The sequence below is a fragment of the Canis lupus genome, chromosome 6 (genome assembly GCF_003254725.2).
Source record: "Canis lupus dingo isolate Sandy chromosome 6, ASM325472v2, whole genome shotgun sequence".
Classification (NCBI taxonomy): Eukaryota; Metazoa; Chordata; class Mammalia; order Carnivora; family Canidae; genus Canis; species Canis lupus.
The window spans coordinates 19,266,383-19,288,943 of record NC_064248.1 but is presented as its reverse complement, the minus strand read 5'-3'; the positions used below and the strand labels follow the sequence as shown (position 1 = coordinate 19,288,943).

General features: G+C 48.5%; 1 long non-coding RNA gene across 3 annotated transcripts; it reads right to left on the bottom strand.

Annotated features, from left to right (window-relative positions):
• Positions 1 to 883: 883 nt before the first annotated feature.
• LOC112640007 (uncharacterized) lies at positions 884 to 8,582 on the bottom strand. Of its 3 annotated transcripts, none has more exons than XR_007411222.1 (4): positions 8,478 to 8,582; positions 4,105 to 5,087; positions 1,856 to 2,037; positions 884 to 1,384 (listed from the first exon to the last, which is right to left on the bottom strand). It is a non-coding gene; the product is annotated as an uncharacterized LOC112640007 (long non-coding RNA). The 3 variants fall into 3 exon arrangements; XR_003123809.3 differs by having other exon boundaries at positions 905 to 1,384; positions 1,856 to 3,444; positions 5,013 to 5,087; XR_003123808.3 differs by having other exon boundaries at positions 905 to 1,384; positions 5,013 to 5,087.
• Positions 8,583 to 22,561: the final 13,979 nt, after the last annotated feature.

Sequence of the window (22,561 nt, the reverse complement as noted above, 5' to 3'; positions counted from 1 at the left end):
AGCTGTCCGAGGAGGAAAGCCCTAGCTTGCAGAGCTTGCCCATTTCTGTTGTGCAAATACTTCCACCATGGCCAATGTCAAGCTACCTGCATGTGGCCAAGTGGCTCACAAAATTTTTGTCAGTTTAAGAATCCATTCTCCAGAGGGATCCCTGGGTGGCTCAGCGGTTGAACGCCTGCCTTTGGCCCAGCGTGTGATCCTGGAGTCCCGGGATCGAGTCCCGCGTCAGGCTCCCTGCATGGAGCCTGCTTCTCCCTCTGCCTGTGTCTCTGCCTCTCTCTCTCTCTCTCTCTCTCTCTCTCTCTGTTTCTCTCATGAATAAATAAATAAATAAAAGCTTAAAAAAAAAAAAAAGAATCCATTCTCCAGGACACCTGGGTGGCTCAGTCAGTTGAGTCTCTGCCTTCAGTTCAGGTCATGATCCCAGGGTCCTGGGATGGAGCCCCGCATCGGACTCTGCCCCTCCTCCTGTTCGTGTGTGCACACTCCCTGACAAATAAATAAATAAAGTCATTAAAGAAAAAAAAAAAGAATCCATTCTTCAGAGCCAGTATGGTGGATTCTAGTATGCTCTCCACTGTATAGCTGTAAAATAATATCTATCATAAAGAGGAAACTCTCTGTGTACAGATATGGGAAGGGCTCCTGAATATACCGGTAAGGGGAAAACCAAAGATATCAAACAGCATGTACAGTTTGCTACCTTTTGTGTAATCAAGGAAGAGGCCTACAAGTACACACACACATACACACACACACACACACACACACACACATACACGATGCTTGTATTTGCATAAAGAATGGATGGAAAAAAATAAAGGGGATAAATGTCACCTAAGGGAAGACAGAGACTACAATGGGTGAGTAAAGGGATTGATGCTTTTTTATACATCTTTCTTATATTATCTTTATTTCTGAACTACGTAAATACAGCGTCGGATCTGCTCAAAAAAACCAAATTAAGAAAGAAGGCATATCGAAAAAGCAAGCAAGGGAATTTGACATTCTAATTGGGGCCATAGGTGTAAGTTGCTCTGTAAACTCCTGAACGTGCAAGATAGGTCCCACTTCTTTACATTTCTAAATCAAGTCTTATCTCCATTATTAATGTAGGTGAGTAAGTTCGATGGTGCTCAATTTCAGGACACATCTCCTTTCTGTGGATCTTACAAGCGTCTCAGGGTTTGGGCCTGAATGATTGGAAAGAAAGATGCAGTCGCCAGTTGGTGTGATCACATCCTCACACTTACTACTTGTGGCTGAAGAGCAAGGGGACCAAGAATAGACTATAGCTTATTGCTCAAATGTAGATACTGGCTCTGCCTTTCACAGGCGGTGTGACTTTGCGTTGCTAAACCTCTCTGTGCCGCAGTGTCCTCATCTGTAAAAGGAAGGGTAACAAGACCTATGACTTTGTGTATGTAACACAGTGAGACCAGTGCCTGGCACTAATGAATATTTCTTATTAACATCATCAGCATCATGCACAGCGCCCCCGTCCAGTGTCCATCTGCCGTTTTGGATGGGTGACGGGCACTTTTCAGGTTCCCCTCCATTGATGCAAGCCTGTTTGGGGCACTGGAGACAACATCCTAAGGCTGCAGGGTTGAGTCCAGCCTTCAGAGTCTTCACGGAGCCACTCCCACCCAGGACCTGCCACTTGGGGGATCCACTGCAAGGGGGTTCATAGCCACCCCTCCACCACCTTCAACATCTCCCCCACCTAATCCCCGAGACCAAAATGCCCCTTCTCCTCCAACACCAGCCCCCTTCACCTCTCCTCACCCCTCTCGTCCATGAGCCAGCTAAATTCCTCTCAAAGGAGCCTCAAATCTCCAGCATCCTTACTTACCACTGCCCCAGAGCGTCCTGAAGCTCCTGTTAAAAATGCAGAGTCCTGGGCCCACCTCAAAACTGGTGTGTAGAACCCGGGAGTCTGCATTTTCAGCCAGCACCCTGCATGCTGCCCTCCTGCACTTGTAGCAAGTTCCCGGGAGAATGGGAGAAAAGTTCCTTTATTCCCTTCTGATGAGCCTAAAGCAGTGAGAAAAAAGACAGCGATTAATTTTTCAATAATTCACACGGCTCCATACAGCTAAATTTGAATCAACAGTGATTTTTGGTAAAAGTGAATCATCCCTCCACGTTGGCATTTTAACTACTTTTAATACCAAATGATTATGGCCAAACCTCACCTCTCGCCTTACAGACCTCTTGCCACAAATGTGGGAGGCCAGGAGGAGGGTCTGAACTTTTTAACCCTCAGAAAACTTTCTGCCCACCAAACTTCATCCAGCACTCTGAAACAGGATGTCACACTTGATGCAAATTTGTATTATGTGACTTGGAAATCAGGCGATTTAAAAATATTAATAAAGACTCGCCGTATGCTCAGATTTTGAAATAATGCAGATCTTGCTTTACATTTATCCCTCTGGGAAATTTAGTCTTGAATAATGCATAACTTCAGGAACGAATCCCTTGCATAAATCTGATAAAAGCTGATCTGCTCTGATGGGGAGCGGTGCGGGGGTTGTAGAGACCCATCACTTAACCCTTCCCTCCCCATGCCTCCCACTGGAACCTGTGGCCTGGGTGCTGTTTGGGTATTCATTTAGCTTTTCAGCGAAGATTTCTTGAACCAGTCACTCTGCTGAGACCTGCACACCCATCCACTCAATGCACAACTGTTAAGCACCTACTGTGTACCCACAGCGTAGTGTGGGTGCATGGTGATGAATGGAATATTCATCCTACCCTCATGGAGTTTACACTCAGGTCCAGTCCTGCCAAGAGCCTGAGAAGGCAGCATTTTTTTTTTTTTAAGATTTTACTGATTTATGTGAGACAGAGCACAAGTAGTGGGGAGAGACAGAGGGAGAGGGAGAAGCAGACTCCCTGCTGAGCAGGGATCCCCAGTGCAGAGCTCGATCCCAGGACCCTGAGATCACGAGCTGAGCCAAAGGCAGATGCTTAACTGACTGAGCCACCCAGGTGCCCCAGAAGACAGCATTATTAATGTTCCCGCGTCAAGATGAAGGAACTAAGGATCAGCTTGAGATCCCATAGCAAGGAAGTTATGCAGAAGCCACATTGGGAAGCAGGTTGTCGATTCCAAACCATCCCAAAACCATTTGCTTGAGGAGGAGGAAGATGTTTGGGAATTCAGATCCTGGCCAGACACCACCACACCATCTCAACCACTCTGCTGGGGGAGTCACCATGGCCGTGGTCACACTCGCTAAGCACGTGCTTACGTCCCTGCAAGGGCGTTGGGGAAGGCATTTGGTGACTCTCTCCGTCAGATATAGATATATATTTGAGTTCTGATATCAGAAGGCAAAGTGGATGTTGGGCAGGCAACCCACATCCTGTGCCTGCCGCCGAATGGAGGCTTGAGGGGTCTGGAAGAAGGATCAAGATGTTCCAGTTGAACAAGAGCTGGAAAAAGGCAAAGACTCCACATAGTTAAACATTCAGAGGCAGGAGAAGGCGTCTGTTGTCTCTGGGGACCCAGAGACAGAAGACAAGGTGCTGGCAGTGGAGAACAGGACAGAAGGCTGTGGGCAGCTGCTGTGAGGAAGCATCGCACATTCCCGGCGGCCAGGACCCCAGATGGAAGGGAGAGGCCTGCATGTCTTTTCACACATGCATGGACTTTGCATATGGACGGGCCATCCCCACGTGGGTGTGTTTTGCGCTTCCCGTGAGTTAAACCTTTTATTCATAAAAGCATGGGATTTTCTGTTTCAGAAAAGTCTAGATTCTATGAAACATTACATTTCACTTTGCTTCTGTAAAACCGACCCAAAGGCTTTCTTCTCATTTTCAATTTTGCATATGTTTAGACCCCTGGATGCTCTAAGGCTGGCCTGCACTGGGCGCTGGTGCTTGGGAGGCGGGGCATGTCCCTTGCGTGCCACTGGCACGTGGCAGGTGCTGAGCATGGGACCCTGCAAATCTGCAGCTCCCCGGGCCTACTTGCCTGATTAGTGGTGACTCAGATTTACCTGCTCTTACCAGAACTTTCGGCCTCAAGAGTCCCATTTATCCACCAGCAGTATTTATGAGATTCCCCAGAGGGTACCCACATGTACTCACAAATCCATCTGAGCCCGCCAGGAGTGGCAACCATCTCACCAGGCACCAAAGCCCCCTGCAGCCCAGACCTCCAGATGTCACTACTGTGTGCTCTGTGGTGGGGACAGAGACGTAGAGGAGGAAAACTAGGTTTTTAAAATTCACTGTTATATCAGAGCTACTTGAGGTCAGCGTGTGCCAGGACAAAACAGCTCTTTCTGTTTTGACTTAGAGCTGTCTTCAGCCCTGGACCAAGACAGGCGCCCACGGGGTGGGGCCCCCTCAAAAAGACCAGAGTGGCCTTTCTGGTTTCAGCCATAGAATCTTCTTGAATGCAGTAGATCCCTGGGGATATCTAACTAACTCATAACAAATTCCCCGTCCCAGGAACTGCCAAAGGGAGGGGACTCGGCAGGAATGTTTGTTCAATGTAACTCTACTCCCTGGACACCTGACTGTGCCAATCAGATGTATTTCTTGCAAGAATTTGGGTGCTGGGCCAAGAGACATGGGGTCTATTTCTATGAGAGCTAGAGCTTCTCATAAACCTGACCCACATGAACAAAAAATCTGAGAAAACGTTATCTGTGCACAGGGATAAAGAGAAGCATTGGTGAGAGGTAGAGAGAAAGAGCGTGCTGAGGCTTTTCCATTCTCCGGCTTTTGGCCTATCCAGCCCCTGTCTTCCGTGAAGGGCTTCTGCAACCCCTGTGCCAGGTGGGGTTCTCTGTTCCCGACAAACAGGCTCATTTAGGTGATAGAGGCATCCTCCAGCTTATCTTCACCAAAGCTTCAGAAGAGCCAGAGAATCAGAGCGGGAGGCCACAAAGCTGGGAATGACCCTGCCAGGATAGCACTACAAAGACCCCAGGGCTACCACTCACGCCACCAGAGCCGGGCCCACGCCAGGCCCACTCCCTCCCTCTGACCTGATGGGTGGTGCACTCCTAATGGCACTCCTGGCTTCCATTCTGCCACGAAGACAGACGACTTCCCAAAGGTGTCTAAAAGAAACCACAAGACAAATGTTCCCCACATCCCTGTAGTAATGTCTCTTTTTACTCCTGTTGGCTCTCTATTGCTCTTATCATATAAGCTGCTTGGCCTGCAGGCCCTGCTCTGCCCAATGGAGCAGCTGGACAAGTCTGGCTCAGTCCCAGAGTTGGGACAGAGGGGACACAAGCAAAGGGCTCAGGATGCAGGATTTAAGGAGGTGCTCACTCTCAGGCTCATGGAAGTGCAGAGCCGGCACCTGAGGGCAGGGGCTTCCTTATATCCTGTGTCCTGGGGGCCTCCTTTGCCTCTGTCAGAAACCAGGCCTGCTTCTCTGCCACCCTTGGGGGGTTTGCTCTCTAGAAGTTTCTCTGTCTTCAGGCTCGTGGAATGGATGACACTCCTACTGGTGTTACTGGTACACATCAAACATGCCTGAATCTACTGGAACCCCAATACACTTGTTCAATTGATTGATTTGTGGATGGCGCAACAGGAAACATATGCTGCACGCCAACCTCGCGCCAAGCCCGCAGCTATGTGAGGCGGTCACCGCGTTACCCCCCTACTTGACAACCTCTGAGGCACAGAAAGACTAAGAGACTTGCAAGAGGTCACACAGCTAGAACGTAGCAGAGCCAGGAGTGGCTGCACCCAAATCTCTCCACTGCCTCTGTCAAGCCCCCTTCAGGGAGCATGGCTGCCTGACAGCACAGGAACAGGGAAGTGACAATGTGTCACTCACTCAAGGTGTGTCAGGATGGATGTGGGCTACCAAACCCTCAGCCCCTGAGTCCAGTCTTTTTTTTTTTTTTTTTGAGATTTTATTTATTTATTCATGAGAGACACAGAGAGAGAGAGTCAGACACATAGGCAGAGGCAGATGCAAGCTCCCCGCGGGGAGCCCCATGTGGGACTCCATATCAGGACCCAGGATCACAACCTGAGCCAAAGGCAGACGCTCAACCACTGAGCCAGCTAGGAGTCCCTCCAGTCCTTATTTTTATCATTAGTAGCATCCCCATCAGTGCTGGTCCTGACCATGACTATGGAGGAACAACTCTGTGCTGGCTTTGGTGGGGGGAACTCATGTATCCTCAGTACAAGAAGAGCTACACGCAGAAGAGGAGTTACTACCTCTATTTTATAGTCAGGGAAACCAAGGCTCCCAAAATTCAAGGAAGTTGCCCACGATCACACAGCAAGGAGGAAGTAGACTGCCTCCAAGTACAACAGGGGTACAGGTCCAGGGGTAGAGACCTCTCTCAGCCCTTGGCCACTGTAGGGCTCCTTGAAGCCATGTCAGAGCAGAAAGGGACAGGGTGCAGAGAGCCAGGAAGAGCCCACCAAGCATATCCAACCCACCAAGCACAGGCTCTTGAGAGAAATTGAAATCAGCTTCCTTCTGACTGGTCATGTAGGGCAAACCCGGTCATTTTGGCACCTCTTAACTCTCTGTGACCTGATTCGGAGGTTAAGATTGTTTTCCTCAGAATCCCCATACAGTCCCCAAAAGACAACAGCCTTCCAGAGGCCTTGTAAAGCTTGGTAATGGGAAGCAGATTTCTTCTATCGTCTGCTTTCAGCCAAGTGACATGTAATTAAGATTTATAAAACCCTCCTAATATGTGATAATAATGGGAATAATAATTATATTGGGCCTGGGAAACATTGAAGTCCACTAAGTTGGTCAGACAGGCATGAAGAAGCCTAGATAAGATGAAAGGGGGAGAAGATGCCCTCTGGTTTCCCCCAGGCAGAGCCAACAGGAAATCTGTGGAGAGATCAGGCTAGGGGATGATGGGAGGAAAAGCGGGAGCGGGTTCTGGGACACAGTTTGTATTGGATGAGCTCACAAGTTTGCAAGATGCTATTCTGCTCAAAGCAACTATTTAGGCAGGGGTAGCAATTAATATGGCATTAATGAGTTTCCACTAATAACTGATGATGTTAGTAACGATGGTGAACATGAATCACAGTCCTCTTCTTAATCATGTTCATATCCTGGCATTTAACACAAGCTTAAAATACAGGAAAGACTCATAAGATATCTGTGACTTGTACTGAATTACAAGTGGTGGTGGTGACAAGAATATTGGTGATGGTGGCAGTGAAGACACTGTGGTGGCGGTGATGATGGTGATGGTAGTGGTGGTGGTGGTGGTGGTGGTGATGATGGTGATGATGGTGGTGGTGCTTGCAGTGACAAGGACAGTTGGGTAGTAATGGCAGTGGTGGACTATGGTAAGAGATGATGGTGAACAGGCTCACAGAATAGGGGTGATGATGACAGTACTGATAGGATTGATAATGGTGACAGTAGTGGTGATGATGATGTTGCAACAATGGCAGACATGGTAACACTAAGGGTTTGGTGATGGTGGCAGTAGTTTGGTGACAGCGGTGTATGATGCTGGTGGTAGGACCTTGGGTGATGATCATCATCATGGTCATAATATAACAAGGACAGTGGGTTGAAGTTGATAATGGTGGAGTGTGGTGAACAGGGATGGTGATAATAAGGTAGTGGTGGTGGTTGTGACAATGATAATGAAGGAAGATAAGGGGTATGGTGAAGTGAAAGGAGGAAGAACCCCAAAGCATTAATGTCATCAGCCTTGTTGACAGAGATTTAGTTCCATTTCCCACTCTTTGGTCCCTGGAGCTCATTGTCCCCCATGCTAGGGAACCCTCTGCCTACCACCACTTCAGCTGGAATGCACAACCTTGACATCTGCCCAGTCAAATGCCCTTCTCAGGGGGAGTATTGGTTTTCACAAATGTACAAATGCCCTCCCTGCCTCCATGGTCTGAATCACCAAGTAGATTCCCAAGAGAGTAGAGACAGCAGCATGATGTGGTAGTTAAGAATGTTGATAGTTGGGCTATCAACACATTATGGAAATGACCCAAGTGTCTATCAATAGACAAATGGATAAAGAAAATGTTATATATATATATAATTACACAAAGTGGAATATTACTAAGAGTGGGATATATAGGCTGCTCCTTATGGAATGAATAAGTCATGAGGATGAAAGTTACAGCACAGAGAATATAGTCAATGGTATTGTAATAGTGTCACATGGTGACAGGTGGTAGCTACACTTGTATAATGTATTTGTCAAATCACTGTGCTATACACCTGAAACTAACATGACATTGTGCGTCAACTATACTTCAGTTTTTTAAAAGTCACATAGCAAGATAAAAAACATATTATCAAAAATATTACATTGGCAAAAAAAAGAATCTGAGCTTTGGAGTTGACTTGAATTTGAATTCTCAATTGTGCTGTGTGGCCTCAGATAAGTTACTTAACCTCTCTGAGCCTTCATCCCTTCATATGTACATGAACATATGTACAATGTATGTACAATGAAATTCATAACAGCACATACCTCCCAGGATTGTTGTGAAAATGATGGGAGATGATGCTGTAAAACACACGGCCCACCCAGCACTCAGTGCCCTGTGAGGGATTCTGTAACGTTAGTTGGCATAACTATTACTCACAATGCTATTAGACAAGTAGAAGGGTCTGGTCCCCAGGGTTCTATGGGATAGGGGCTGGAATTAAGAGGCTCCCTCTCCATGGGGCACATGGGTGGCTCAGTTTAGCACCTGACTCTTGATTTCGGCTCAGAACATGATGTCAGGGTCTTGGGATCAAGCCCTACATCGGGCTCCCCACTCAGCATGGAGTCTGCTGGAGATTCTTTTTCACCCTCTCCTTCTGCCCCTCCTCCCACTCACAAGCTCTATCTCTCTCAAAATAAAATATATAAAATCTTAGAAAAAAAAAAAAAAAGAGGCTCCCTCTACCAGACTCTGCATGTTCTCCAGTGCCATCTGTCTCAACAGGAGAGGAGAGCATCCTGCTTTTGGAACATCTGCTGCAGAGGTCATGATGGAAACCACACCTAACTGAGATGCCCCTGGCTGGGGATGGCTGAGATAGGGTCTTTCCCAGAGAAGCCTAGGGGTATAATTTAAGTTTTTTTCCTTGCATGTATAGCTTCCACATGTTATGACAGTCCTCTGGTAATGTTGTGATCTGTTGAGTCAATTTTTATTCCTCTCCTACTTAAGCTAGCTGGAGTGGCTGATACAATTGGGCTCCTTGGCTTACAGCTATCTCTTCTGAGCAGACACTGCCCTTGCTCAAAAGACACGACTTTATCTATGCCCCTAATTCTCTCTAAGGCACAGCCCTGGGCAGCTTAGTCTGGAGAGCCTGCCCTCCCAAGCCCCCGAGGACTGAGCACCAGCCACCACTTCACTCATTTACCCAACCACATTTATCAAGAGTCCACCATGCATCAAGTATCCCACAGCCCCCTGGGAAATGTTATCAGTGGGGAATGTGGGACCCATGCTGGGGTAGGAACAGAAATGAAAATGGTGGTCCTAATATCATCTAACATTCCTTCAGCCCTTCCTAGACAGCAGATGTTATTCTAAGCTCTTTAATTCACTTATATCCCACAACCACCTTACCAGATAGATAGACAGACGATATTCCCATTTTACAGATGAGAACATTGAGACACTACAGGTGGAGCCACTTGCCCAAAGTCTTACGACTTGTAGGTGGCAGGCCAGGACTTGACATCAAGTGGCCTAGCCCGATTTCAGCTCTTTGCCACTCTACTATACTGTCTTTTGAAGGTTATTTAGGAGCCCTTTACAGGGGCACCCAACCCCGTCTTGGAGGGCAAAGGAAGGAGGGAAGTTTGCCTGGAAGCAGTTCAGAGGCCTGAAAGATTAGTAGGAGACAGTAGGGTGAAGAAACACAGAACAAATGTTCTTGGCAGAATAGTTAGGAGCAGCTTGCACAAAGACTTGAGGGCTAAAATACAATCTATGTAGGTTTAAAAGAAAGAAAAAAAAAAAAAGACTTGAGGGTGAGAGAAAGCCTGGATCAAGCTCAGTCCATTTTTCTGCATTGTTCCAAACGCAATTGTTTATGGAGAGTGTAAGAATATGGAGAATGGGAGGAAGTGATCATTCTTTGTTTGCTTACAATGTAGCAGACATGGCGTGAGTCAGGATAGGCAACACCAGCTGCTATAACAAAGAAACCACAACATAGTAGAGGCTTACGCAATCCGCTTTTATTCTTGCTCATGGAGCATCCCACGTGGAGGTTCCTGGCAGCCATGCAGCCACTTTCTATGCGGTCACTTAGGGCTGCCAGGTCTTTGTGCATCGTGGCTTGGCCATCATCTAGAGCAAGGGTCAGCAAATTTCCTTGTAAAAGCACAAGAGTACATTTTTTTGGCTTTATGCGTCATACAGTCTGCCACAATTGCTTAACTCTGCCGTTACAGCACAGATGCACAGCTATAAAAGATACAGAAATGAATTGCCATGGCCATGTGCCAATAAAACTTTACTGATAAAAACAGGCAGCAGAAAAAAAAAAAAAAAAAAAAAAACAGGCAGCAGGCAGGATGTAGCTCACGGGCTGTAGTTGGCCAGTCTTTGTTCTAAGGTATCAGAGCCATCCACTGGAGCTTTCCATGCAGCCAGCAGACAAGGGGCAGAGTCACAAGGATCTCACGGGAGAGGCTGTAATTGGCTGGTTTGGAAATGATGACGTCACGAGCGGTCAAACTCCACGAGCCACAGCAAGCGGGACTGAGAAATGCAGGCCATGTACCCAGGGGGAAAAGCACAGGGATTTTGGTGAAAGTACAGCTGCCTCTGCCACACACACTTCGCATGTATCCTTCATTCACTAAGTGGCAGGGAGGGAGGGAGAAAGTATCAGTGGTCCCAGTACACAGCTGTGTATGCCGAGGCCCCAAGAGGGCGAGGGACTGGCTAGGGTCACAGAGCCAGTGGCAGAGACCTGTCTGCATTAAACCTGCAAAAGCAGAGTTTTGAGGGAGAAAAGGCAGAGACCAGGAACTCAGCCTTGGGGGAGGGTAACATTGGGGAAAAAAAACAAAACAGAACTGGGACGCCTGGGTGGCTCAGTGGTTGAGCATCTGCCTTTGGCTCAGGTCATATCCCGGGGTCCTGGGATGGAGTCCCGCATCGGGCTCCCTGCAGGGAGCCTATTTCTCCCTCTGTCTATGTATCTGCCTCTCTCTGTATGTTTCTCAGGAATAAATAATAAAATCTTAAAAAAAAATAAACTTCACAATGGAGAATGGGTTTGGGCTCAAATATGCTCAAACCAAAACCCAGATGTCAGCCCTGATTTTGTCCTTTCCCTAAGCTGGGACAGCTTTCCCCAAGCTTCACACCTAAGGGGACACTGCCCCAGTCTCTCCTGGCCACCACATTCTGCCACAGAATCCTGGGGAGTCACAGAAGCCCTAATGCAAACCTTGCCTTCTGAGTCCCTACAAAGAGAGATTTCCCAGGACAGGAGGGCTGAACACATTTCATTTAATAGTAGTGTTAGCTTGACTTGGAAATATTAGACACATGGTATGTGGATCTCTGTGCTCTTGGCCCTGCCCCGCCAACGGTGGGGGGGCCTGTGCTCACCTTCCTGCTCCAACACCACTTCTTAGCCTTGGCAGGTTCCATCACTCTATGCCTAAAATATTTCCCAAATCTACCCACTTCATCCCAACAACTGGTCCTGTGCTAGTCTACACCATCTTCACCTCTGCCTGGACTGGGGCAATGAGTGTCCCAAGGAGCCTCCCTGTTTCTCCTGCAACCCCTCACTGCCCTTTGTCCACACAGCAGCCAGACCCAATACCGCAGAGTGCAACTGGAACCCGGTTACTCCTGTGCTTGACATCCTCCAGTGGCTGCCTTGTTCTTAATAGATCATCCAGATTCCTTGTCACAGCCACATCCCACGTTCATCTCCTGTTCACCTCCTGCTCATCCTCTACCTTTCCTCAAGCTCTTGCTACTCTTTCACTAAGCTAAACCTGTTCCTACCCCAGGGCCTTTGCACTTGCTATCCCTCTTCTGGGACCATTTTTCCCCTGATATCCATATCTTGTGGCTTCAAATGCTGCTTGCCCAGGGATGCCCTCCCTAACTGAAGACTTCTGTCATCTCATTCCCTTTAAAGCATGGTCACAATCTAAAGGGATCCAGTATATTCTTTGTCTAATTTCCTATTGTCAGTCTCCCCCCAGGGGCATGTCAGCTCCAAGAACGCAAGGGTCACATTTGTCCTCTTTATCCTCCAAAATGGACCTTGCACATTTTATCGCCAGGGTTGGGAAAAGCCTACACATACTGATTACAGGGACTTTGGTGAGTGGGAGGCTTCCGGGTTCATCATCAACCATCTTCCATCTTCAGTGACACTTCGAGGAGCATCCCACCCAGGATGACCAACTGTCCCAGTTTGCCCAGGATCATCTCAGTCATCAAAGTCCTGCATCCATCCTGGGACAGACCTTAGTCCCAGGAAAACCAAAACAGCTGGTCACCCCAAGTGCAGGACAGCAGTTAGGAGCACAGACACGGGAGCCAGGCCACCCGGCATCCGCTGAACCCCAGCTCTGTCAATCACTAGCTGAGGGACCCTGAGCAATTTACTTAGGGCTTTGTGCCTCGGTTTTCCCATTTGTAAAATGGAGACAGTAATAGTATCAACCTTGTAGGGTTGTAGTGGGGACTTAATCGTGTTAACATTTGTAAAGCACCACATGAAGCAATAGGTAAGGTACAATGCACCAGGTACACAGTAAATCTTCTTTTGAAGAAATAATCTGCAGGCCCCAACCTCTCCCCTCATCTGGAGGGAAACGCCCAATGAATAACCAAAGTCACAAGCTTGCAGCCATTCCCCTCTCACCGAGAGTAATAGCCCCGAAGTGGCACTTACCGGTCCTGCAAAACGACTCGTTTAAATGCCAACTGCCGCACGTCACCTTCGCTGGCCGAAAGTTATTCTACTTGATAATAGCCCAGAAATTATGACACTGTACTGTTCTACACGGAAGGATGGACCAGGGCCACTGGTAAGTTCTGGCACCTGCCGGTCTCAGCAGAGCAGATGATGGAGAGAAAAGCCCAGGTCGGGAGCAGGCCCTCGTTCCACCAGCACCTTTCTGTGCCGCTCCTCCGCCGAGATACGAACCAAATACATCAGACCTTTCCTGCTCCAGGCCCACCTACCTGCTCGGCTGGTGCGAGGCCCCCTTAGAAGGGTGTCGAGGTCAACCCCAGTCCAACCCTAAAGGCCTCCTCCCAGTTAGACCCTGGATCCCTTCCCTCCTTAAGTAAGGAAGAGATCTTAGCTGGTCCATTCTCACTGACAATCGATAACCATAAAAGTTATCGAAATGAAAACGACCTGAGATTTTCAGAAAGTATGTACACTCTGACCTCACCCCCATACACGTGAATCAGAACCTCCTAGGGTAGGGACCCAGAAATGGGCCTTTTTAAAAGCTCCCCAGGTGACCGATGTGCAGTTCTAGGCAAGAACTCCCAATGCAGATTTTGATTCCAATTGAATGAACACGTAGAGGGCTGCCCGGGCTGGCTGTGTAATCCCATTTTAATCTCGCAGAGACCCTGGCAAGATAGGTATCATCCTGGGGCGCCTGAGTGGTTTAGTCGGTTAAGTGGGCGACTCTTGGTTTCAGCTCAGGTCGTGATCTTGGGATGATGGGATCGAGCCCCATGTTGGGCTCTGTGCGAAGTAGGGAGTCTGCTTGAGATTCTTTCCTCCTTTCCCTCCCCCTCTGCTCCTCCCCCTGCTCACGTCCACTCTCTCTCTCAAAATAAATAAAATCTTAAAAAAAAAAAAAGATAGGCATCATCCTATTACAATAAACTGAGGCTCAGAGTTGCACAATGCCACGCAGTGAAAAATGGCTGTGAAGGCCTTAAAACCCCATCTTTGGGCTCCAGGTCTCACCTCTGGCCACAGTCCCTCGAATGTGGCTTCCTGTTCCTGATTGGCAATATTCACCTCACTGTTCTTTGCCTTCCTTGCCTTTCCACAGGAATCCAGGCACCATTGTGCTTAGGAGCCAGGAGGCCTGGGATTGAACCCCAGTCCAGCTGCTGCCTGACTTTGTTCATAACATCCCCTTCTGGGGCTTCAGTGGTATTCATGCAGGAAAGGGTCTCGGCAGGGTTTGCCTCCAAATCAGCAAATCCCATCTCCGGTTTCCCCTGAGCTCACAGAGAAACTACATCTCCCAGCTTCCCTTGCAGTTAGGTGTGATCACTTAACTGAGCCCAGCCAGTGAAAGTGAGCAGAAGTGATGTCATGGCTTCCAGACCCCGCCCAGTAAGGCCTCCCAGGTGAGCTGCACCTTTCATCCCCAGCCCGCTGACTGGACAGAGTGGATCCAATTCCATCATCGGTAAAGTGAGGGTGACGAGGAGGCTGCAGGGAGCCACTGTGAGGCTGGAGCAGTGACAGATGCCCCGAGCTTCGGATAATGCATGGTGACCGCTGCACAGTTGTGAAGTATTACAGTAGGTCCCCCACTTCCCCGGGGGTGTTACGTCCCAGACCCCTGCAGATGCCAGAAACCCCAGGTAACACCCAACCCTGCATATTACTACCTTTTTTCCTGTACACACACACCTGTAATAAAGTCTGACTTATAAAGTAGACACAGTAAGCGATTAGTGATGATCACTAATAATAAAATAGAACAATCCTAACCATCCACTGTACTGTAAGTTGTGTGACTGTGGTCTCTCGCTCTCTCTCAAACTCTCAGTGTCCCATTCTACCCTTTGTCTTCTTGTGATGATGTGAGATGTTCAAATGCCCACATGATGAGATAAAGGGACGTGGGTGTCTGTGAGGCTGCATTAGACTACTACTGGTGATCCTCTGACAAAAGGGCAGGAGGCGGATCTTCTGCTCCTGGACAGTGGTTCGACTGCAGGTGACACCCACAGAAGGCAAAACCGCAGATAAGGGGAGGGACTGCTGTTCTGTTATTCTCACCACCTAAGACAGGAGAAGAGCCAGATGTAGGCGATCCCCGCTCTGCCCCACCCACCCTTTTCCCCTCAGACATGTCACCTCCCCAAGGTCAGCGATGCAAGTAGGGGGGAGGGGGTTGGGCTTCATAGGAAAGAAAATGAACCTTTCTTTTCTTCTTCTTCTTTAAAAGGAAATGATAGGGACGCCTGGGTGGCTCAGTGGTTGAGCGTCTGCCTTCAGCTCAGGGTGTGATTTTGGGGTCCCAGGATCGAGTCCCACGTCGAGCTCCCTGCATGGAGCCTGCTTCTCCCTCTGCCTGTGTCTCTGCCTCTCTCTCTATGTCTCTCATAAATAAATAAATAAAATCTTTAAAGAAAAAAATAAGGAAATGATAGATCCTACCTAATAAGATTGTGAGAACTAATACCATTCTCTAAATGGGTGCTTCTCAAAGACTGCTCCCCTGACCAGCAGCATAAACATTACCTGGGAACTTGCTAGAAAGACAAATTCTAGGGCCCCACTCGAGACCTGCTGAGTTAGAAACTGTGAGGCTGGGCCAGGCCATCTGTGTTCTAAGAGCTTTGAACACCAGATGATTCCGATGCCTGCAGGAGTTTGAGAATATAAAGGACCCCCGAACTGTGCCTGTCCTATGTGAAAACCGTCCTAAGAATGGTATTTTTGTTTCTGGCGGGGACCGACTGGACCTTGAAGAATGAGTAATGTGTGGCACCAGCCTTTCCTTTCACCCACAAATTGGGTTGCTCAGGAAATTTATCAGTTGTTAAAACATGTTTCTTAACCCACTGACTCTCTCTGACTCTGTTTTGCTGTGCCTGGTCAGCACCAAAGCAAATTCAGGCCTCCCTGGATTGCCTGCTCCTTTCCGGGGTCGGGCCTGGGTCTCAGGCCAAGATGTCAGTCAGTCTGGGCAGGGTGTGGGGGATCTGTCCCCATGGGTTACCCCTGAGGTGCCCGCCTTCCTGTCCACATGACCCCTTCAGAAGCAGAAGCACTCATAACGTGCTGGGGACCCTAGGAACTGCACGAGGCTGCCTCTGGCACCTTCATCTGGAGCTTGGAGCTCAAGATCTCAGATGCCCACAGGGGCTGGGCTAGTCAGGAGAAGGACCCAAGCCAACTGGCTGTGACCCAGCAGCAAGGAGGGGGTGCTGTGGGGAAGCAGCCAGTTCTTGCCAGGCCCCCAGGGGCAGCCTCGTGGGAGCACAGACCCAGTGCTGGCCCCATGTCGTCTTCAAGACAAACTACAAATCTGAATCTGAATTTTCAAGAGAAATTTGAAATATACAACCTCAAACCTTGACAACTTAAAAAAAAAAAAAAAAGCATGGATCAAACCAAGGGAGCCCAAGTTGGGGTCTCTGGTCTTAGAGGCAGCCTCTTCTCCAGCGCCTCACCATCTCCCCAGGGACAGAGGGAGATGCAGGGCAGTAGAGTCCAGCACTTGATAGCGCTCAGGCCTAACAGCACTCCCCTTCCCGCACCCCAACCCCAGCCAAGTGCAGTCTCTCTGCAGTCTGTGGAGGGGGTCCCGTTCTCCCCCCACTCTTGCTCCAAGATGTTTCATGGCGCCTCAAATCCCCTGCAGCTTCTAAGTTCTCCTAAAAGACAAGAAAAGCCAAAAAAGACTTATGAGCTATTTCTTCCTCCCCTTCTGCTATATTTCTCCCCTGAGGCAGCAGCTGCTTGCTTTGATGAGAAGGGAAAGGGGGGAACTGGAGAAAGGAGAAACAACAAAAAAGATAAAGTCATGTATCAAAATGGGATGCTGCTTCGTGCACAAAAGCAGATGGGAGGGGCCGGAGAGGGGAGCGGGCGGCCCCACCTGGAATTGGGGCCTCTCCTCCTGCAGCGGCTCCTCTCTCTGGGACAGGGGCAGGGCCCGGGTTACTGGATGAGATGGGGTGGTCAAGGGAGGCCTCCCGGAGGAGGTGACGTTTGAGCTGACACCTACAGGATAAAGGAGCCAGCTTGGAACCGTTCGGAGAGAAGGCATTCCAGGAAGAGGGAATACATAGCAAGGGCAAGGTGCCAAGGGATGTTCAAAGGCAGCAAGGAGGCCGGTGTGGCCAAGCAGGAGGGGGAGGAGCCAGAGCTGCTCTCAGGACCAGGGTGGCCACAGGGGGGAGTCCGGGGTTGGGAGAAGCTCTCTTGAAGGGTGGTGAGCAAGACAACCACATGATTGACAGTTGTAGATCACCCTGGCTGCTGTGGGAGAACAAACTGTAGTAGGGGTGAGTTGCAGCGGATGCCCCGGTGGGAGAGGTGCTCGGCTCAGGCCACCTTACTCGGGAAGGAACTGGAGACTGGAGCTTGCATGTGAGGCGTATTTTGGAGGTGCTGCTGGTCAGACTCACTGGTGTTGGGCAAGGAAAGAAAAGAGGGCATCTGGATGAAGCCTTCTTTTTTGCCTCGAGCATTGCTGACTGTCCACTTGGGCCATTCAGTCATCTCTTTACCCTGCAATGATTTATTGAACACCTACTATGTGCCAGGCTCTGGCAACACCCTGGGAAGCTACGGAGATCAAGAATACAGGGCTGCTGTCCTCAAGGAGCCACCTTAAGTGACCTGCGCTTTCTGTGGCCCCTCTCCCTCCAAACTGCAGAGAAGGGAGGGTTAAGAGGGGGCAATGTGCCCTCCCCACCAAATGAAATACCCCTTCATGGAGTCAGCAGATCTCTACGGAGCACCTACTGTGTGCCAAGCACAGTTCAGCAGTAAACAAGACAGGCAAGGTCCTTGCTGTCATGAGCACCTAACTTAAGCTGACCTGCGAAACATCACAGCTTAGCCCAGCCAACTTAAATGTCCTCAGAACACTTACATTAGCCTGCAGTTGTGCAGAAGCATCCAACGTGAAGCCTAGTTTATAAATAAGTGTCGAGGGACACCTGGGTGGCCCAGCAGTTGAGCATCTGCCTTTGGCTCAGGGAGTGATCCCGGAGTACCAGGATCAAGTCCCCCATCGGGCTCCCTGCATGGAGCCTGCTTCTCCCTCTGCCTGTGTCTCTGCCTCTCTGTCTCTCATGAATAAATAAATAAAATTTTAATAAATAAATAAATAAATAAGCGTCGAACAGCTCATGTAATCGAATACTGTCCTGAAAGCGGCAAACAGAATGGTGGTATGGGGACAGGACGATTGTGAGTGCCGGGGGTCGACCCTGGCAATGGCGTGGCTGGTTGCCCCTGCCCTATACGAGGATGTGGACCGTGCATCCACCAGCCCAGGGAAAAGATCCACACTGAAAATTCCAAGTATGGTTTCTACCAAATACATATTGCGTTTACACCCCTTAAAGCTGAAGAATCCCAAGTTGGGCCATTGAACATCGGGGGCATCTGTGGTAGGTTCTGAGCAGCAACATGAGAGCACAGGTTGTGAGAAGGTGAGAGAGGCCAGTGGAGAGAAGCCCAGAGAGGGAGAGCTCCAGGCAGGGGAAGCTGGAGCCTCAGAGGCTCTGAGGAGGGGAGCCCCCAGCATGTTCCAGGAGCCGCAAGGAGCTGAGGTGGCTGGAGGCAGGAGAACAGGACGGAGGGAGGGCAGAGGACTAACAGGGCTCCCATCTGTAGGGCCTTGTGGACCACGGGAAAGATTTTGGGTTTCACCCTGAGTGCAATGCACACTCATCAGGGGATCCAGCTCACCAGGGGCCGTCCCTTCAGCTACCCTGCCATCCTCCCACACGCATCCCAGAGTCCCCCAGAGGGCCCGACACCGCCACCCACCGTCACGGGCTTCTCCGACTCACCCAGCTCGGCTGCTGCCTCTGGGCGGGCAGCGTACGTGATTTACAAGTCCCTCCCCGGGATTGTGTATTTGGGGGCATCTGTTCCATTTTTGTTGCTTCTGGCCAGGGCTTTGGTACTCCTTCACAGATCAAATCACTGCCTCCCTTCCCGGCTAATTCAAACAGCTGGTTACCGCTCACCAATTCCCTGGCTCTAATTGCCAAGGGAAGAATTATAAATAAATGTGTACAAGCAGACAGATGCTGTCATTTAAAAAATCGATCCATCTAGCAAAAATGCCCCACTTAGGACTGAAGTGGCATACTGCAGAGCATGTGTCTTGGTGGCATTTTTAATGAAATCAGAAAAACAATGGTGGAGCTCACTAATGGATTCCAAAGGAGCGATATGGCCAAGGACAGAGGGAGGGACACTGTGGCTTCAACGTCCAGGAGCCAGAGCCATAAAAGGGATGCAGGGTTCCTCTGTTGTTCCACGTGTACTTCTTTCCTTTGTGACTTCTTCCAGCCTCCCCCTGCCTCTTCCTCCTGGTACGACATCAAGTCAGACTCACTCAGCATAATTTTGTGGGTCTTAGAAGCAGTTGGCAACCTTCACATTGTGGCTCCTGGGAACCTCAAACCAGAGTGAGGTGTCATGGTCGTTGCTGGGTGCACAGCTAAGACATCCCCTAGCTTTCCTGGTAGCCAGGTTTGTACCAAGAGGCTGCTGCAACCAGAACAGAAGTGACCACTGCCAGGTCTGACCCATAAAGATCTCCCACATGAGATCGGCCAGCATCTTTCCCACCCATGGACTGATGGAAGAAGACTTGGGAGGGCGGAGCCTCAGCTGGAAGGATTGTGGGTCCCTGAATGAGTATGTGGAGCAGAGCTGTTTGCATTGAGGTGAGACGAGAGAGAGAGAGAGAGAGAGAGAGAGAGAGAGAGAGAGAGAGAGAAAGAAATTTACTGTCTCAGGCCAAAATTTGGGGGAAGTTTTTACTGTAAAAATCCTACCCTGGCTAATACACTATGCATCTCAGAATTCATTCTTTCACTCATTCATTCACTGAGCAGCTAATAAAAATAATACCATTTTTCAGATGGCAAAACTGAGGCTCAGAAGGCTAAAGAACCTGCTAAAAGATAAACCGCTGATAAAAAGAGTAACAGTGATCGCTTATTGAACACTCACTATGTGCCAAACCCTGTGCTACATGCCTCACATGTGGTATCTTCTTTATTCCTCAAAAATTCTCATAGATGTTTTTATTAGCCCTATTTTACAAAGGAGGGAAGTAAGGCTTAGAGATATGAGTCAATTTGCTCAAGACAGGGAGGAAAAAAGAGAGAAGGAAGGAGGGAAAGAGGAGGAGGGGAAGGAAGGAGGGCACGAGGGAGGAAGGAAGGAGGGAGGAAGGAAGTACAATTCACACTAGGGACACGTGAGTGGCTCAGCGGCTGAGCATCTGCCTTTGGCTCAGGGTGTGATCCTGGGGTCCGGGAATTGAGTCCCACATCAGGCTCCCTGTGAGGAGCCTGCTTCACCTTCTGCCTGTGTCTCTGCCTCTCCCTCTCTCTGTGTCTCTCGTGAATAAATAAATAAAAATCTTTTAAAAAGAAAAGAGAGTATGATTCACACTAGAAAGCTAATACTGCCTGTTCTTTCAATACCAAGAAGGAGTTTCTAATAATAAGCTAATCACTTTGCATCTTGAAATACCAGCTTACCTCCAATTAGGCCAGCCATAGAGAACTGGAGAGCTACGCTCACACACACACACACACACACACACACACACACACACACCTTAAAGGTTAAAACCATTACATCAAAATAAAACATATGGTCACCCAAATCTGCATTTATTACATCTAATTGGAAGAGACACAATCAAGTACGTGAATATTTTAGCAGTTTCCAACATGCAAATCACCATGCCAAGGCCCAATTACTCACTAATCAGCACACACATGCCCAGCTTTTGGTGCACTGAGTTGGAATAACACTCCGTCGTTTCCCTCTTGGCTGCAGTGTTTGGGTGTTTTCTCACTGAGAGTCAGTTGTCATTTGCTGGTGCCTTTAAATGGGACCCCATGAGCAGAAAGCCTTGAAGAGCCCCCTCTCACCAAGTTTATAAGCTTGAGTTATGTCTAGAGAATACTATAGGCAAAGGCAAGCTATTTGGCTCTAAAATTCAATCGAAAATTCAGATCTTTTCATGTAATCTCTTACTAATAGGCTTTAATGAAGAGGTTTTGATGGCTGTTATTTAAGCCACAGGACATACAGGGAACAAATGGGAATTAACAGAAATTTACTTTCTGGCCAATTCCAATAAAGACCAGAGTTCCCATGCTGACAGCAAGACAAAAACACAGTGGCAGTATTTGCCCAAATGCTACTTATTTGCATCTTCCCACTGAGGATTTTCACCATGTCTGAATACCCCCTAGAAAATTACTCACCTATTTTTCTTTGAAGCACTCATTTTTTGGGGGGGGTAAATTTTGCATCATTATGTAAATGAAAAATCCAGTTTCACTCACCCTATTTAAAAGTCATATTAGTCAAGAAAGATTAGGCACTGAAGCAATAATAGTTGATCCCAAGAGTTTAAGGGCTTAACACAGTATAAACGATGTGGGTTGACAGAGGGCCCCACTCAGCCAGTGAGAGCCTCAGCAGAGGGAGTCATGCCATCCTACAACAGGAAATGACAGAGCTGGAGCGTCCCTCGTGGGCTTTCAAATCTTCCACACATAGCCCATTGACCACAAATAGTCACATAGCCCTGCCTACCTGAAAGGGGACTGGGAAATACGGGGGCACATGCATACTACTAAGCAGTAAATGTCTCTGCAGCAGAGAGTAGCTCCCAAGCAAGTAAAATAAAAACAGAACAATATGATTAAGTTCCATCTAGAAGGCTGTGCTATGACAGTGCTCAGAGCCAGAATGTTATAAAAGAAAAGAAATGAGCAAGCATTATAAATGCACTAAAGATGTTTACAGCACCAAGCTGAGACCTTCTCCTTGACCCCAATGAAAGGACTAGGAGAGACATGACAAGGCAATGGCCGTCTCTCAAGGGAACCCAGTGTTATGTAGGGTGTGTCCCTGTATCATCTGAAACCATCTTCAAGCAAAATCAAACCATGGAAAAAGTTCTTTGAAGCAAAATAGAAACCAGATGGAGATGAAGGATGTTTTAAGTAAGATAAGAATCCTTGGGTGTGCAAGAGCATCACTCATGTGCCAGGTGGTACTTTCCAAAGACGATGACACCGGTTGATTGCATCTTATAAGCTCTGACAATGTGACAATGACAAACTTCTACCAAGAAGGTAGAGGAATCTACATCCTCTCCCCCTCGATGTTGAGATTATAATCCCCCATGATTATGACAGAATTAGACTCCATGGGATCCCTGGGTGGCGCAGCGGTTTGGCACCTGCCTTTGGCCCAGGGCGCGATCCTGGAGACCCGGGATCGATTCCCACGTCGGGCTCCTGGTGCATGGAGCCTGCTTCTCTCTGCCTGTGTCTCTGCCTCTCTTTCTCTCTCTGTGACTATCATAAATAAATAAAAATTAAAAAAAATATTTAAAAAAAAAAAAAAAGAATTAGACTCCATGACTTCCAAGGCTATGTCAGAAAGGTATTACACCCCAGCAGCAATGAGCACACTTGGCACCCAGATGCTGGTCTCTAATACCATTCTCCAATAAAAGGAACCAGGGCTCCTTGGAGAAATGGCTGCTACTGGTACTGGGGCATGAAATAAATGTGACAAACCTGGATTATCTTAGAGCATCAGAAGGTAAGGAAGTGCTTG